Genomic DNA, 18,656 nt, shown 5'->3' on the forward strand with positions numbered 1-18,656 from the left:
AATAATTGCTCGTCTCCAAAAAGTAATTTAGTCAAAGTGGATGGGAGACATGTTTCATTGTGTTGTGGCACTTGTTCATCCCACAAACGTAACCACTGGGTGATGAGCTTGAAGTAAGATTAAGAACAAACACATATCAGAGAGCATAACAAGTTATGAAAGTGGTTATTCTTAATAGACCTTGTGGCTCATTTTTAAACAGATTAAGTCTCACAAGTCACCTGCACTGGTTTTGGTTCTTGTTTTGTTGTTGGGATGTTAGGAAAATAACTTATTATCACGCAAAGGATTTCCCCCATTATCGCTTCAAATAATTATTGTTGATCCCTGTGTGCTTGCTGCTTTTAAAAATGAATCAGACTCTTTGGAGGGGCTCATAGGATCACTTCATTAGAACAGCTTGCCGCACCACAGGCCAACTGGCATCCAGTCAACACACACGCACAGCAACACACACAACCTCTCTATCTTTGTGCCTTCCTGTCTCTACCATACTGACTTTTAAAGCTGCCAACACTGTAGCCACTGGTTGCAGGATTAAATTGTCACAGTAATGATAGAGTAGGAAAGGGAGGGGGGGAAATGAAGAAGAAGAAAAAAAATGAGATGAATAGAGAGGATTGATGAAATGAAAGCAGGGAACAGCAAGAGAATGAGGTTATGATGAAGAAGCTGGAGAGGTAACAGCAAAATGAGAACGAGGCAAAGTGGGAGAAATACAGAAAGGACATAGTGTGTGTGTGTGTGTGTGTGTGTGTGAGTCCCCTCAGGGTTGCCCGAGGATGACATTAGCGTGCCTCATGAGGAGCAACCCTGCTCTCCTCCAACTTTTTTTTATCTGTGCCCTCATTTATGTTTCTTCCCCCTTGCTCGCCTCCTCTGACGTCTCTCTCCCTCAGTCTTCACCACAAAAGTCCTGCAGTCTATATTTTCCTTGTATCAACCATGGCCCCACCTCGCACCAAAGTTTAAAGGTTGCTGGTTTAACTACGCCTCTTACCCACCGCTGCAACTTATCAGTCTAGTTAAAACACCATCCACCAACCACTCTCCGTCCAATCACTCATACTTGAACTATTACTGCAGAAAGTGATCACTTAGCTGTCTGCGGCGGGCGGCTTATAGAGTTGACTCAGCGCGTACTCCTATGTCCATGGAGATGTATTGTTGGTGTAAAACAGGCGGCAGGGATCCTTGAGTGAAAAGGAAGGGGTTTAACAAAGTAGTACTGCAGTGGGAAGTGAAAGGGGGTAAATGGCAGTCGGAGGCCATTGATTCTTTTCCATTTAGCTTGGGTTCAAAACCAGCTTTATGTTTTCTTTTCTCCTTTGGAAAGTTAAGTACATTCTCTTATCGACGCTAATGCAAATGTGACCAAAATATGGGCAAAAAGTAAACCCAAATTGAGAGAATATGCAACCTCCACACAAGGATTCAAACTATAAGGCCTTCACTTTTTGATGAAAACAATTCCAGACTCATTTATTTGTTTTTAGGTATCACAGTTTTCATTTAAACAGACTTTATTCACATTGTCAGCCAGAGAGGCAGTGAGCTGTAACAAATACACACACACACACACACACACACACACACACACACACACACACACACACACACACACACACACACACACACACACACACACAGTGTTTTCTGTGGGGGTGAGGACAAATCTGGAGTGAGCTCCTGTTCAAAGTGATTTTTTACTGTATAATTATCCCGCCATCATCCTCATAATTAACCTGCTCTGTGAGAAATGTGCTCTGAGAGCGGCAGCTAGAAATCTGAATGAAAGACAGAAACAAACAGAGCTGCGGAGAAGAACGACAGATTGACAGAAAGTTTAAGTGATGTGCAGAGTCAACAGGGAGGCACACACTGTGAAACGTGATTGGTTTAGTGCACTGCTGTTATTTGAAATCTGAGGAAGAAGGTATGAATAAATTATAGGTAATGTTACTGTGAGGTTTTCTGCTGGATTCTCTGCACACACAATGGCTGAGTTGATGTTCATTTACTAAAGGTTGGGCCTCAGGTTATAAATCGAGCATCACCCTTTGAGCCTTTCGACAAAATAAGAATAATGGAAGAATGTTTCATCAGAAAGATCCTTGTCACTTCTGCTCATCCCGAAACTGCATGGAATAAAAAGTCATATGACATTTTTTATAAAAAGAAAAATTCCAGACCAACCAAAATTAAACAAAGAAAAAAAATGCTTTAAGAGAAATCACTTTTCAGCAGGTCATAATGAAGAAGAGCAGTCGCTTAAAGCCATGTCTGAAAAGCTGCACCAGGGACGATCGCCCATAAATCCTGAAGGGCATCAAGCAGTGATCACATTTTACAATCGTGATTAATTCAATGACACTCTTTTGTCCCTGCAGTGTCAAAACTTTCCTAACTGGCTCACACCCTCATATTTTTGTGAGAGCTGACTGCGTTTTTTTGACTCACCAAACAAAATTCAATTTACGATCTAAATCTGGACACGGAAAAACAAATCTTAACACATAGACCGTGGCTATTATGATAACCAGCTCGAGTTGGTTTCATCAAATGGGACACTGAGTTGCAAACTAATTCAGCGAGAGGGACATCTGAAAATTTACATCCATGATATTAGCTTCAGACAACTGCAAATTAAAGAAACACTTGTCTTCATGAATCATTTCTCACTTATGCTCAGCGCAGGGATATTTCTGTCCGCTCAGTGTCTGTCTCAGAGGCGGACTGTGGTTAGATTTTTAAGTAATTCAAACGTCTCTTCCTGGATTCTCAGCTTTGCCTCCAGGGGCCGTGAACACACAGTGGGTGGCAGTCCATCATCGAACAGGAAGAGCTCTTATACAGTTATTTTCAAACTCTTTCATTTAACCTTTGGGAAATTAAATAGGTAAAGTAAGGGCTGGGGCTGAAATGCTGCTATGGATGGATGATATAATATATGGGATGTAACCAGAGGAAATTAGGAAGTGGTCTTTGCGATTCTATTATTACTTGGTTTGATTTTGTTTCCCATTTCCAAAAGAAGCTTGTGCTAAATATAGGGACTTAAATGCAGGATTTATATGCTAAAGTTCCTTGTGCTCCATAGGGAACATGGCGATGGCTGAATGTTAGGACATGCAAGATAATTGTTACATACATTACAAGTACATACAATATGCTGATATGTTGTACAATGTAGATTATTAGAAGATGATAGTGGAGTGCACCTATGCCCCGCATAGGTGCACTCCACTATCAAATTCTCATTTTCCATTTCACTCTCATTCTCTCTGACCATTTCAAGTATGCAAGTCCCCCTCCAGTGAAGTTAAAAAAAACAAAAACACAAATAACACATCGCCCTTATGCCTTTTTTACATCATAAAAGACATAATTTGAGTGAAATCAGAAGACAACGCCATGGCAGAGTATTTTTAACTTTACGGTAGGGTTGGTAATCCTTGAAAAACTAGCAAGACCAGGCTACAAAATGTAAATTAAAAACATTCAGCCCACTCTTGTCAAAGCTATGCCCCCAGAACACATAAATGTGTGTGCCCACCGGCTGGCATGTTGGTAAGCTTATGTCATGCAAAATATGTTTGTTATCATATTAAAGGCTCAAGGGTGACATGTTGTAGTCAGTCAATGAGCAGTAGTTCCACCTTAACACTGCAGTAAAAAATGCCATTTTGAAAAGAAACAGATTCAGACAACTAGTGTTTTTAATGTCAAAAAGCTATGAAACCATTCATGGCAACTTGTGGGTGGAGCCCAGTAGCGGGAAAACACGTTATATTTAGAGCCATAAGGGATTTTTTGGATCAAAAACCCTTTTGAATGTGTATTTTTGATGAATAAAGAAGAGTTTTAGGCGATGTGATCAGCTGTACATGCTCCCACATCCTTTCTGTTCTTAAAAACAAACATCTCGACCGTAGTATTTGAAAGCTCCTGATTTTGATGAGGAAAATTAAGCTGTAAGCCAATTAAGACATAATTGTCACCCTCTGCATTTTGCCAATACGCATCTTTCCTTCATTAACACAGATGAAGGGTATGATCATTTGGCTTCAGTTTAAAGTTTTTGCTTTGACATAAAGAGCCAGTGTTCTTTAGCCAAGATAATACAGCTTTGACAGGAGGTTTTACCCGTCTGAACTGTAGCTCTGAGTTGTTCTGGTGCATCTGAGAGGATTTAAAATACATCTCCTCCATCTAACATACCTGTCTACTTGCTACACCTCTGATATAAGTCATGTAATAATTACTAGCACTTACTCAGCAGGGCGGTCACTTCTCCTCTCAGATGCATGGCTTGTTTGAAGAAACTGGAAGCTTCGTACGTCTAAAAAGATACATCAAATTTCATCAAATGGCTAATGTCATCCAAATGGCTAATGTCATCTTAAGTGGATGACATTAGCCACTGCTCTAATTTGATTATGGCTTGAGACCTGAGACATTGCCTGGGCAGAGCACGGTATCAGTTAGGACACATTAAATGAACCAATTGTCTTTACTTTGGGTATTATGTAGAAATCGAATCAAAAATGCACAGTGGTTGTTGCTCTTGGGCTATTTTAGGTTCCGAAGTAGATATCATGTAGCAAATACTGGAGATTTGCTGGTAAATGGAACTCATTTAACAAACATCTGCCAGAAAATGAAGCAGCTTCAGAGGTGTCTCACAAGCACTTGTGTCTGAATGCAAACGCCCACAATTTTGCAGATAAACCCCCATTATGTTCGCTTATCACCACCCTGAATGTGAGGCTCAATGAATGTGCTTGGCAGAAAGGCGATCTACATGTCATGCCAGAAAGCATTCAATGAATTAATTAAAAGTTGAAAGGGCCCAAAGAAGAAGATAGTGGCAGAGAAATAAATAGAGATAAAGACAGGCTGTTACAAAAGTAGAGACATGGAAGAGGGTTTGACAGTGGATTAGATTTGTCTGAGTAAAAAGGACGATGACAGGCAGGTGGGTAGAATTTGCCAGACACAAATTGTTGGCATCCGAAAGATACTGTTAACAAGTGTGAGTTAACAAAATGATGTTGGATAATCACTATTACAAATAATCCTCTCTTTAAATCACTGAGAATTGATTCCCATCTGTCAGAGCGTTGGCTGTATTTTGGGGAACTCTGATCATCAGTGACAACAGCTCTTTTTCGTGTCATTAAATGGAAAAATACAGATGGGATGGTTCAGGCAAAAAAAAAAGATAATAGAGCAGAACCAAACTAGCCGAGTTGAGCAGGATGAAATAGAAAGGAGGGTGTGAAGAAGGGAGGGTGAGAAACGAACCGGAGGCATTGGATCAAACAGTTAAAGACCAAATTCGCCTGTTAAATCACACAGTAATGAGGTCCAGGGTAAATCAAGTGTTGAGGATGGGACCACAAGATATATGATGCGTCACAGTGACCATGGCTCACTGCTGCTGTGTGTGTGTGTGTGCGTAAATTGAAGTTTTTTTTAACTGCTAAGGGTTGATCGGGTCATATTGCAAGGTTAGATTGGCCATTATCACTGCACAGTTACACATACACAGGCATGGGGTAGATAAACAGATAAATGAATGAACACTGACCAATGCTCACTGGATGAAGGCAATGAGGAGGCAGGTGGGAGGGAGGAAGTGAGGAAATAGAAGGGAGGCAGGCTGATAGGGGGGTGGGAGGAAGGAGAAATCACAGTTGTGACACAGAGGGAGGGAGGGAGGACAGAAAAACTGGAAAAAGTACAAGAGAAGGCAATGAAGAAACGAGGAGGGGGAATGAAGCATATTAAAATTACATTTAAATTTGGACAGTAATTGCAGGATGAATTCAGATGGATACGAGAGTGTGGAATACACAAATGAGGAGGGAATGGATCGAGAAGAGAGCGGAGGAATGAAGGGCAGACAAATTGAGGGGGCAGCGTTCAAATGAGAGAAACAGTGTGGAGAGTGACTAATGTAGAGGAGGAGAAACAGATGGAAGGAGAGCGGATCAAATGGATCGAGTGTTAAGATATTGAATGGAGGGGCTGACAGGATGGAGGAGAGTGGGATGATGGTGAGGGCGGTGGGAGGCACAGTTGAGGCGAGAGCACACTTAACATCTCAAGGTCAAACTGCTGCTGATTGAAACCGAGGCGTAATCGACCCCCACGCTATGGTAATTATGGGAGACCCTGGACAAAGTTGACAGATGTGGAATTGGCTGTCAAATCATTTCTTGTCCATCAAATCAAATCCTTGATTTCACTGGAAGGAAACTGGTCGCCACCATTGGTTGATTTAGACCTTTGGAGACCAATGATAGCCTGTGACTTTTAGTTACAGACTTTGTTCTGGACGAAAGTAACTAAATTATATTGAATTTTGCCTCTCGAGCAAACACTAAGTCCAAATTCGTGGTTTTGAGTGAAATTTCCACGACTAATGGACGAGTTGCCTTACTGTCATCTGCACTCAGGATGAACTGTCAAAACTGAACCGATTGCCTGACCTTCATCTAGTTCCATCATCAGGTCAAATATTCATCTCATGCAGTTTAAATTAGGATTCAATTTGCCGAACTAGCAGTATTCCCACCAGACTATAGTACTGAGCAATTAGCATGCAGTGCGCTCAACTAAGACACGGAACTTGGAAAAATGTCATGACTGCCAAACCTCAGCATGTTATCATCGTCTTTGTAGGCACTTTATCAAGCTGATGTTAGCATTCATCTCAAGCACAATTCTGCCTAATTAGAGCCTCACAGAGCTGCTAACACGGCTGTCGACACTTTGTCTTGTTAAATAAGGATGAAGCATATCTCTCATAGCATCTGAAAATACATTGTTATATATATATTTATAATGTACTGCAACAATTGACCAGGTATTCATGACACTATCTGACATGCCTCAAAACCGATATAACACAGTCACACTTGCAAAGATTGTAGTGAAGATTTTATTAGACCATTCTTGCACAGTGTGACATGCAATGAGCCTGCTAGATCCCAGGTATTACACAGTGCGTAGGAGCCTCAAGGTGAAGGAGAGGAGTTGGAAGAGAGGGAGGACTGGGATAATAGAGTGAGGGAGAGTGAAAGAGTGCGGAACCACGAGTGGAAACACAGTTTAAACTTGCTGTTATCTGGCGAGCAACATAAACAATTGAGAAGAGAGAGAGAGAGAGAGAGAGAGAGAGAGAGAGAGAGAGAGAGAGAGAGAGAGAGAGAGAGAGAGAGAGAGAGAGAGAGAGAGAGAGAGAGAGAGAGAGAGAGAGAGAGAGAGAGAGAGAGAGAGAGAGAGAGAGAGAGAGAGAGAGAGAGAGAGAGAGAGAGAGAGAGAGAGAGAGAGAGAGAGAGAGAGAGAGAGAGAGAGAGAGAGAGAGAGAGAGAGAGGTAGTGGTGGTGTGTGGGAGATGGAGAGAAACCGATGGAGAGGTCAGTGTTAACTGCTGTGGTCTGGCTTTCTCCCTGAGACCTATCACAACCTATCAACTCACTCTGTTGGAACACACACACAGACATACACACACACACACACACAGACACAAAAAAAACAGTGCCTCTCCGGTGATGTGGACAGGCTAAATAGAGAGAAATAGTGGTGCTGTAAGTGGTTGGGAAATGGAGAGAGCTAGGAGAGGCAGGGGATGAAGAAATTGTTTCAGAGTGTGTGTGTGTGTGTGTGTGTGTGTGTGTGTGTGTGTGTGTGTGTGTGTGTTAGACAGGAGATGGAATCCATTTGACCAGTGAGAGAAAGTGCAGCACAACACTCCAACAACCTGCCTGAGATTTGGTCAAGGTCATGGAACTGGCCACTACAAAGAGACTCTGACACAAACCTCATCGTGGTTTTTTCTAAGGTTGACACAAAGTCTACGGTGACCGAGAGAGGGACCTCAACAATGCCCTGGTATGGTTTCTTTTTCATTTGAAAGTGCATTTTGAGCAACTACTTATTTCCAGTGTCGATCCCTAGAAGTGTTGTCAAGGGCCTTGTGCTATTGTCTGGACCAATGGACCGAAATTGTGTCCAACCAAAAGTGCTGGTCTTCGTCTGGATAAGCCTGAGCCATGGTTTGGTTCATTTGAAGCGTGAACATGTTTTAAAGGTAGTTCAAACTCTGACCATTTGCAGGAAGTTCAGACAGCAAAAAACATGAGAAGAAGAAAAAGAAGCCAAAGACTCACTGGTGTCTCCAGCAGGTGAGGAGGTTCATCTGGTGCATTCAAAACAGTGTAGAGTGCTGTGCCCGAGGTTATTGTCGCTGGTAGGAAAACCACATTGATGTTACAGCAGCAACAGAAGTACCGGAATGAACCAAGTGATTCATCTACCCATGCCTGTCTATAAACCAATCAACGTCCAGTATAGGTAGATGCAGCCCACATAGGTGATGACTACATGTCATATGTCATACCTATGTCATACAAAATGTTTTAGTGCACTCCTTAGATTGCTCCTTACACTTCAGTTTTGTGTCAACTTACCAGTTGTTAGTCTACCAATGCCAGAAGGTGATTTTTTTTAGCTACAAAATTGGGGGACTGCCCTTTAAGGAAGAACGTTTTCTATTTTGCTATTCATTTAAACACGCACACCCCTGACGTTAGAGGCGCTGAGAGGAGAGAAGATAAGTGGAGGGAAGAGGCAGAGACAAGCAGACACGGAGGGCGGTTGTCAATCATCATCAGCCATGTGGGAAAGTTGGCCTGGAGGCGGGACAGAGTAAAAATAATAACCTCACACATCACCAATCACCTGAACACACATGTCCTTCTATCGTTGTGAGGACACTGTTAAAATTCATTTTCTGGCACCTTTACCTAACCACATCCATTACAACTAAATGCTGAATTCCAGCACTTACCCTTATCATGACATTATCCTAATAATACAAATTTGAAATTATACACACATAGTACAGGACAATGTCAGTGTGCTCTCATGCAGAACATAGTTTGAGGACTCTTGGTATTCTGAGATCCATGTGGCTGGTCTTCACTTCTGTCCTGTGCCTATTCAGTTGCTGCTGTTTGCATTTACTGTTTACTTGGGATGGCTTTGAATCCAAGGGTGTTTTTCGGGATCATTTTCTTTAGAGTAAGAGTAGGTTCTCTCCATTAGACTTACTTACAGGCAGTCATCTTGATTGACAGTGAACCCACGAGAGGACCTAGGCAGACAGAAATGTGGGATACCCTCGTATGTGCTGTAAAGTCTTTCTCTGGTCTTCATCAAATCTGTTTATCAGCTCCCTCCTGCCTCCCCTGTGTCGACCCTCTCCTTATCACTTTCCTTTTTCTATATTCCTCTCTCCCGCTTTTCTCCTCCAAGTTCCAAAATTCAACCAGTTTTTTTTTTCTTCAGTGGAAGCCGCGAGATGGCTGACGGCCAGGTTTCATTACATGAATTAGTCATTGCCCTTTATTCATTATTAAAACAACATTACTTATTGGGGTTTTAGCACAGCTATCCCACCCTGACACCAAATCCTCCAGCAGTTAAAACATATCTAGATTAAAACTAATATCTTCCCCAGAGCTGTTGCTGTCCTTCAGAAATAATTTGCCAACTTTGTTGTTGTTCATTATACATTTCATTACAGACTATAGTCTCCGGAATGACACAGTATCTTGCTGCGTCAGATTGGGAAATGGCAGAGTAAATTACAACATCAAACAGATCAGCTAACCCTGCTGCTTTGTGGAGTGGCTCTGTTTAAACAATAGCACACAAGCAAAGGGGGATGACAAACACAACATCTGATAAATAATAGAAGTGGCCCAGGAAGTGATCTGATTAGAGGTAGTGCATCAGCGAAATGGAGGTGACTTTATCAGCAGGCTCATACATTCTGTGGAGCACCAATTGTTTATCAAAGATGTACAGTAAGAAACCTGTTTGTTGGCAGATTCTTCACGTGAGAAAGGGCCAAAATATACACTGTGAACTTACACGTGGTATCTAGGATAAATGTTGGGAGAAATGTCCGTGTGCGACTGTTATGGACTGTTGTGTGTAGACACATTCATCATCTCTCCTAATCTTTAATCCGTGTTACAGCTGGAGCATTGCATGTGCGTGTCTTTGTGGAGCAGCATGTGTGTCTGTGAGCTTCCATTTTCAAATTGTCTGTCTGTGACCCTCTCTGCGTATGTGTGAGCAACAGAGAACAAGTATTTAAAGGTTCATTTCAGGTTAATTTGGAGTTTGTTTGGATTATATTTAGTGTGTTTTTTCAAGTAAATAGTGCCTTTTCTAAACCTGCCTGTTTGGAAATGGCTGCAGTAATTGGGCAATGAAGCAATGAAGGACCGGCTGCAGGACTCAGTCCACAGAACCCTGAAGCCTGACAGCTGATGCACTGAGAGCTGCTCAGTTCATTCAAAGCTCGGCGAAGCTCGACTCAGTACACAGAACCCCGAACGGGAGAATCAGTTGTTGCTTCAGTGTTGTTAAACTTGCTGTTGTCTTGATCAATAATGTTGCTTATGTCAATGTAAACAAGCCGTCACTGCTGCAGAGTGCTGGTTGACTGTTTAGCCAAAGTTGATGAATAGTGAACGTATCAAAGTTCAAATCGCACCAAAGTCAACACTGCACTTTTAGGCCCTTAACGATTCACATAGTGTGAAGCCTATAAGGTGAACAGTTGACAACATACATACACACCTATATCAGATTATTTGAATTAGAGTGATTAGATACTTAACAACACCGTCACTATCATTAGCAACATCAGTATCATCCCCGATATTCATATTAACATACACACTTCGGCTTTAGCTCAGGTTATTGAGAAAAATGGCCCAGGACAAGCAACAGTTACTTGTCAATCCTCCAGAGTAACGACACCACAGCAGAGAAACATCTCTTTTGGTGGTGTGCTTTTACTTTGAAACGATGGATACAGGAAGTTGAGATAGGATGCAGGATGTCCAACATGCTAACATTCTGCACAGGCAAGAGGAAGGGAGAGGGAGAAGAAGAGCAAGAAATATACAGGTCACTGCTAACCTGGAGTAAAAACATTTTTACCAGTTATTGCTTATTATTTTTCTGACTCCCTGAAATCCCAGTGGATCACTGTATCAAAGCACTGCTGGAAAAAAGTCGACAGGAAATGGTTTGCTGATACATTTTTAGCCTCACGCTGCAGCCTCCTTTAACCACTCAGGGAGCCTTCACTGCATATGTGCGAGTGCCGGAGACAGGTACTACAGTAACTACAAGTCTGAGCATCCTTAAGTGCATTTGGCACATATGTGTGAGCACGGCCAGTGACACAACATCAGAACTGTTACAATGTGTGCCCTGAAGTACACGCTTACACACACATGCGTACACGTCCACAAACAAGGGCACTGCACTTTCTGCCACTGTGAACTTGTTTGTGTTGTGCTAAAAGGCTTGGTTGTCAGAAGAGAGCGTTTAGAGGTCACCACGGCAACATCTCACTACATGATTCGCTCTGTGATGTGCAGTTTTTTGATTCTCTAATCTAGCCGGCAATTTCTCGATTATTAGGTTAATTAATGTTTTTTATATTTCACAGAATCCCTGCTCACTCTAGTTGTGTGTATGTATCTTTGAATGGACTCCAAAAGAAATGATTTTCCAGAGTTATTTTTTGCTGCTTTCATGTAGTAGCAATGTGTCATGTTTCCTCTATGGTTTTTTTTTTGGACAGTGTAAGTCTAATATAATTGAATATTTCATTTATGATAAAAAAAAATATTTTTTACCTACATCAGGACGAGTGTGCTCAACAGTTTTTTTTCATTCCTCTATCAATCTCAGTACATTAGTCCAACATCTTTACCTCAATCTCAAACATAATTACTTTAGTAACACTGATGCTGTCACTCAAGTGGCTCCAGAGATATGAGAGAGAGAGAGAGAGAGAGAGAGAGAGAGAGAGAGAGAGAGAGAGAGAGAGAGAGAGAGAGAGAGAGAGAGAGAGAGAGAGAGAGAGAGAGAGAGAGAGAGAGAGAGAGAGAGAGAGAGAGAGAGAGAGAGAGAGAGAGAGAGAGAGAGAGAGAGAGAGAGAGAGAGAGAGAGAGAGAGAGAGAGAGAGAGAGAGAGAGAGAGAGAGAGAGAGAGAGAGAGAGAGAGAGAGAGAGAGAGAGAGAGAGAGAGAGAGAGAGAGAGAGAGAGAGACTGCATGTGCTTCAGTGTCATTATGGCTGTGTGTTTATGTGGTGGACTGCAGAGCAGAGCGGAGCAGATGGGTTTATAATGAGAAAACAGAATGAATCTGATAATGATGACCAGATAATTATACTGCATCTGAAGGAGGGAGGAAGTCGCAGGGATGGCGGATTAAGAAAAAGGGGAGTGAAAGGAATGAGAGAAAGAGGAGAGAGGGATGACGAAGGGGCGGATTCAGTGTATCATGAGAAATGGGAAAGGGAAGAGGAGCAGAAGAGCAGAGAAGACGGGATGATGAGAGCTCAGAGGCCATTAAAAAAAATCTTTAAATATCTTTCACTGAAACATCTTCAATTTAGGTCTTGGAGTTATGTAATCATAAATATATTTCTCTTTTCCGTGCTGGCCGCTCCTGTTAGGTGCTGGACTGAAAGAACATCTACAGTGGGAATATTTTGGGCACAGTTTGGACTCATACAAACTTGTCTCAGAATGGATACACTCTCATTTATTAATGCGGCAGGCCGGGGCTTCGCACAGTCCTAGCTTGAGCTGCTTACGTGCACCAGTCAGACCTGCTTTATCTACTTTATTGCAAGAGCTAGTTACCCACTGGGCCGATTAGGCTGGTGCGAGGAGGCCTCTGACCTTTAGGGGGCCTTCAACCCTGCAAGACTTGTGACCTCACAAACACTTGACGTTTATCCCAGCTTCCAGAGCTTGTTTGTTTCTGTCCATACACTAAGACGCTGTGCCCTGGGGCCAGCCGCAGTCTTAATCCCGGCCTGACTTTATGTCTCCAGTTAAGCAGTAACAGTCGGGTGCAAGGCTACAGTGTCCAGCTCATTCATATTGACTTTAATTCAATTCTAAATACTCTGCTTGGCTCTAAATGGGACAAGTTTGCAAATATAAATGCAGGAAAATTCAATCACAGGCATAAAAGTCGATCTCTACCAATACAAAATGATAACAAAATAAAAGAGCTGAAACAAGCAGGGGTTAATAGCAGCGGATTGTCTGCAGCTGTAGTCATTATGTGACAGTGAAGCTGAGGTTGAATAGAAATGGTGGAAATTCAGTAATGGCCAGCTCCTCACAGCAGGAAGATAGCGCTAATGGCACATTATTGTGTGGAGGCAGCCTAGACTTTTGGTTATTGTGTGTTTTGGGTTGTGTGTTTTGGGTCGTGCAGGGTGTGTTGCTTAACTGTTTCTGTTTCCGTTTCTGCCTTGTTTATTTTAGACCTCTGAGGTTACTTTTTCACATTGATACGCTATGTTTCTTTCTCACTTTTATGTTCAAAGAGTGTTAGGGAGGCGCTCGCAGTCACACACACACATGCACACGCACACAGCTCACTGACAGGTCATTTCACCACAATCTAGCATAGCTGGGTGGAGAGAACAAAGGCTAAATATAGAGGCAAACTGAGCAGAATACCAATGACTTTCAACATCAGACAATTCAGACGAGCAGGGAGATGGTTCCAATGAGGAAATAATAGAGTGTTTTACAGAGACAGGTTAATGGGAAGCTCGGAATACGTTTTAAGAACAGCTTTTTGAAGAAAACAACCTGTAATTAGACTTTTGTTTTAACAAAGACTTAATCTATGATTGCCTACAATTGAAGAGGGTCTTTGTGTTACACAAATCTGAAAGAGAGCTTTCAACAAGTGCATTACATATGTCAAGATGTCAATTATCAGTGGTACTAATAAAGGTTGTGTACAAAGTCAATGAAGAGATATTTAACTACAGTTGTACAGGAGGAAGAGTTGGCCACAACAGTGCCACTTACATACAATAATGAACTTTGGCAGGAATCTGTGTTTATCTGCTATGTTAGTTTGTTCGGAGTTAAAGCTCAGGTTCATTCCTCTATTGCTTTAATAATGTTATGACCTTTATGTTATTTGTTTTCACACATGCTGCTAAGTGTGAAAAATAAACATAGTAGTTTGACAGGTTATAGAACCTTAAGTGGCATCACTGCGTGTGATTTATCAAAATCCTTTCAGCTGAAAACAGGTATTCAGTTTTGTTGATTCAAATCTTGAAATTTGAGTGCAACACTTTTGTTGTGAACACCCACTTCTATTTGAAACCTTGCTTTTGGAATAGAATTTTGCTGTAGGCTGATCTAGACGCATGTGTCACCCTCCATGTTTTATGGTCAAACATCATTGACAGTGACACTGACATCCAGCCCCTCCTCCCTCGGCCCTCAGTCCCCGCCCAGTTTTTAGCATTTTTCAAAATCATGCAGTGGGAGGAGTTGGGCTCTGACCTAAAGAACAAAGCATTGTGCATATTAAGACACAACAGTTGTTTCATTATGAGATCCTGACGTTAGATGTCAATCAGGAGATAATAGTTCACCTTGGAGATTTTCTAGGGCGCAGTATCAGTGCTTAATGCAAGCTAACAGAAATCGGTCGGTGGGTGAAGAGGGAAGATGTGTTTCTGATCAAAAGAGAACGGCTGAGGCAAATGAAACGGCTTCAAGAGCATAATTTAGAAATTCAATGGGCACTAATTTTTCATTAATTAACCAAGATGAGTAGAGTAATGAGGGAATTGTAGGTTCGGAAATCTGAAATATATTTTATATTGTTACTTTGAGATAAGAAACAGGTTATTTTTCGTCCTAAGAGTTCCCAGATAAAATTAATTGTTGAATATCTTTTTTATTGCGTCTGATGACATGCTAAGATGGAACCCAGAGGTTTATTTTTGACGCACTTTGCAAAACTTAATAATATCAGTTCCTCAATGAAGCCAGCAGCAGCAGCCACAAGGGACTCCGACCTAGCTGCAGCATCAGCATACTACAGCACAGTATCCTCCTGTGTAATATTGTTTTGATAGTACCCAGCACAACAAAGCATCGAGCTAAAAGCCGTCAAAAATAGAGGGAATGACAAAGAACAAGATATATATATATAATTAACATGGTGCTGTCACTGCTAGAATGTGTGTTTGTGTGTGTGTGTGTTTTACTTGTAGCTTTATTTTTAGAAGTGGGGGGTGCCACTAATGAAGAAAATGAATACCTTTAATGTCAAAATCAGCCTGTGTGTGTCTGTTTGTGTGCAAATCAGGCAAACAGCAGCTCTGACATGTCCCAAGTCGTCCAAATGTGCGTGAAGGAAAAAAAGGTGGCTTTGTCTTCATTAATGCCAATAACGGTCAGTGGTTATCTGCGAGGATTCACCTGTGATATGTGCAGGATGCCATGTTGTGTGTCTGCGAAATGATCTGCTGTCCCACTGCTGTGTCACATTGCTGTTTCCTGTCTTTGTGATGAGACGCCTGAGGGCCTCTGATGTGGGTAATGAATTTCTAATAACCTGCAGCTTGTTAGCTCAGCTGGCTGGAAAACTGACTGCCAAAGCGTCAGCATCCTGTTTGATGTGTGTGTGTGTGTGTGTGTGTACTCTACTGAAACACAAAAGTACAAAGTGTCAGTTTCAATTTGATAGTAGTTTGATCCATATTGAATGGTTTGTTTTTAAAAAATGACAACATTTTTGCATCAGCAGCCACATTTTGAGGTGCCAAAAGTATTTGCAGTAGAGGCATCTGAAATTTGTATTATGTTCTTACTTCCAGGCTTCTGCTTGTCACAAATGTAACTAGAGCCTTGATATCTGACTTCAGAAAGCGCTTACTATAGCTCTTACGATTCCTTTTTTTGAGATAACTAGAAAGAGATAAAGAAGAAAGACAGAGCATGATCACAGTACTCTTGATGTATCATATTAGGTTTTCACACTGCATGGAGGGTTGTGGGAGGGTTGAAAGCTGCACATTCCCGCATTAGAAGAGAGTCGGTTCAGACATTGTGCATTTGCCTTGGTTTTTCCCTCAATTGTACAGATGAGAGATAAAGGTAATCTAGGTTTTGTATTTGATAGACCTGGAGAGAGGCAAGTCGGTCTGTAACTATTGTGGCAGGGTGGTAGCAAGTATTGTTTTTGGAAAGTGTCTTTTTTTAATCACATGAACGAGCAGAAGTTCATGTGCTGCACCTGAAACAATGTTCTATCATGGCAGGTCCACTGCTAGACTGACATATCTCAATAGCCATTGGAGGGATTGCCATTAACTTTTGTACAGACATTCATGGTCTCCAGCAGACGAACCTAAAGCCATTTCTGGACATGAATTCAGGAAAATGTGTGGTAAACTGGGTCCAGACATCCAGCGGTTAGGATGTGATCGCAACGTAAAAAAATCTATGGAACACAGGGCAGAGAATGCATGCTGCAGAACATTTCCACCGCAGTGCTTTAATAACAGCACATCAGATATTGTCAAAAGCCCTGGAATCTCACCTTTAAAGCTGACAGATTTGTCAGCACCTATCGCATGTACGGCACCTTTTTTTTTTTATCCAAAGACATAATGTATTCTTTTTACTCACTGTCAATTATCTTGACATTTTCTGGACATTTACAAATAGGCTGGCATTTCAGAAACATGTCCCGAGCAACAGAATTGTATATTTGAGTTCTAATATACTGCCGCTGCAGAGGATTGTAGAACAGTGTGGGTAGTTCGGCGAGTGACTGAAAGCAGCTCTACCGCCTTTCCCCTCACAAAACTACTCAGAGAACTACTATGGTTGACATATGTAGTTTTGTGTGAAACGTCTAAACTACGTGTTAAATCCACATGCAGTCTTGTATATATACAGTATCCATGTGCCCCTCTGGCTCATCGTAATCAAACATTCTCACAATTCTCTGTTATCTGTGCTGTTTCAAAGCTTAGCGCCTTGTATAAGGAAAATGTTTTATTTGTGTGAATGGATCACAGTGGGCCATCTGGGTGCTGAGGGTGGTTACAGCAGAGCACTGGATGTAAAAGGCTTTATATAGTCAATACCACTGAATGCAGGGATATCCCTAAAACATCATGGACTAACCCCCGTACTAATTCTTTGTTCTCTTCCACAGGTCTTTGGATCCATCTCCTGAGGCCATCGCTCTTTCCAGTCAATCTCCAGCTATCGCAGCTTAGCTTCATGTTGATGAATAAACCACAGCGTACCAGATAAAGGTAGGCGAGGACTCACATCCAGCTTTTACTCCATTACTGTATTGTTTTTGTGACCAATGAATTCCAAACTGATTTGACTGTGAACTCTAACACTGCTCTTTCTTTTTAATGACGCCTCAAACATATACAAACAATAATTGGTATTTTATTGTAATAGAAATGTAATGATCCCCTTTGGGAAATTAGATGGTAGGATATTACATTAGGAATTACATTTGAGTCATTGAAAAGTAAAATCACGCACACTCTGTATGCAGTATGTTTCTTGGAGCCGACTCACGTGTGTGTGTGTGTGTGTGTGTGTGTGTGTGTGTGTGTGTGTGACGTGCTACCTCGCTGAACTGTTGCAGCTCACACGTCAGCATCTGCTCTGTGATGCTGCTACCACCAGCCCCATCTTTTTACATTAGCTTTCCTTTTTATAACAGAGAGAGAGAGAGAGAGAGAGAGACAGAGAGAAAGACATAAAAATACCTCTTTACTGGCTAAATTATTGATATAAGCTGGTTTCAGACATGCAATGAACTCCGCAGATCTTGCGCCTGTGTGATAGGTTTTTTTTTTATTTTTATGGTGCTTCGAACCTCTGACAAACAGCGGGCCCATAGACGTAGAAGACACAGACGAAAATGTCGAAAGAGAGACGAAAGAGTTTTTTAGTGACAACAGCCGACACCGGTGTGTGTGTGAAAATCACCTGATCTCCACAGAGGAATGAACACGTCACCTCCTGCCTCAGCCGGCTGCACTTCTCTCGCCTGAATCATTGCATGTGTGAAAGGCACACTACGGGTCAAGGCAGTCTCCGGCCCTCTCTCTACTAATAACATTAAATGCAAACATATTCAAAATAAATTTGATATGTATGCTTTCTTTTTCTTAATTTTGACCTATTCAGATATAGCCGAAACACTGAAACTATGGTGGAAGAGGAAAGTTGGATGTGATGCTGCTGGTTTGGTGTCACCATCAACAGATTGTTCTCCTGTCTATTTTTTGCTGGTAACCATGTGCATCACACTTGAAAAATTGGCGAGACTCAGAAACTCAAGACGACATGCTGCTTCATCATAGACTGTTAATCCTCTTGGAACTTCAGTAAAAACATCCTGTGAGCATAGAACACAAACGTGGCCACATGTGTTCAACAACTCAATATATTTCTTTCACATGTGGCATTTAGTTCTGCATGAATGTTAATGCATATTATTTAGCTTAGGTAATTAAACTGTCCATATTTTGGCTGCTTACAGGTTCATAATAGGTTTACATGGTGTAATAATGAAAATGTGCAATATTTCTCACCTACCATCGCTGCATTGTTCTCTTTTTACCCTCTCTGTAAAATGCTGCTTTCGCTCTTGGCCTGTCTCCCACAAGCCCAGCATGCTCTGCTGTGCCAGCTAACTCATTATTTTGTGATTGGTCAGTTGCCTAGAGTGC

Source organism: Limanda limanda, chromosome 6 (genome assembly GCF_963576545.1).
Source record: "Limanda limanda chromosome 6, fLimLim1.1, whole genome shotgun sequence".
Taxonomy (NCBI): Eukaryota; Metazoa; Chordata; class Actinopteri; order Pleuronectiformes; family Pleuronectidae; genus Limanda; species Limanda limanda.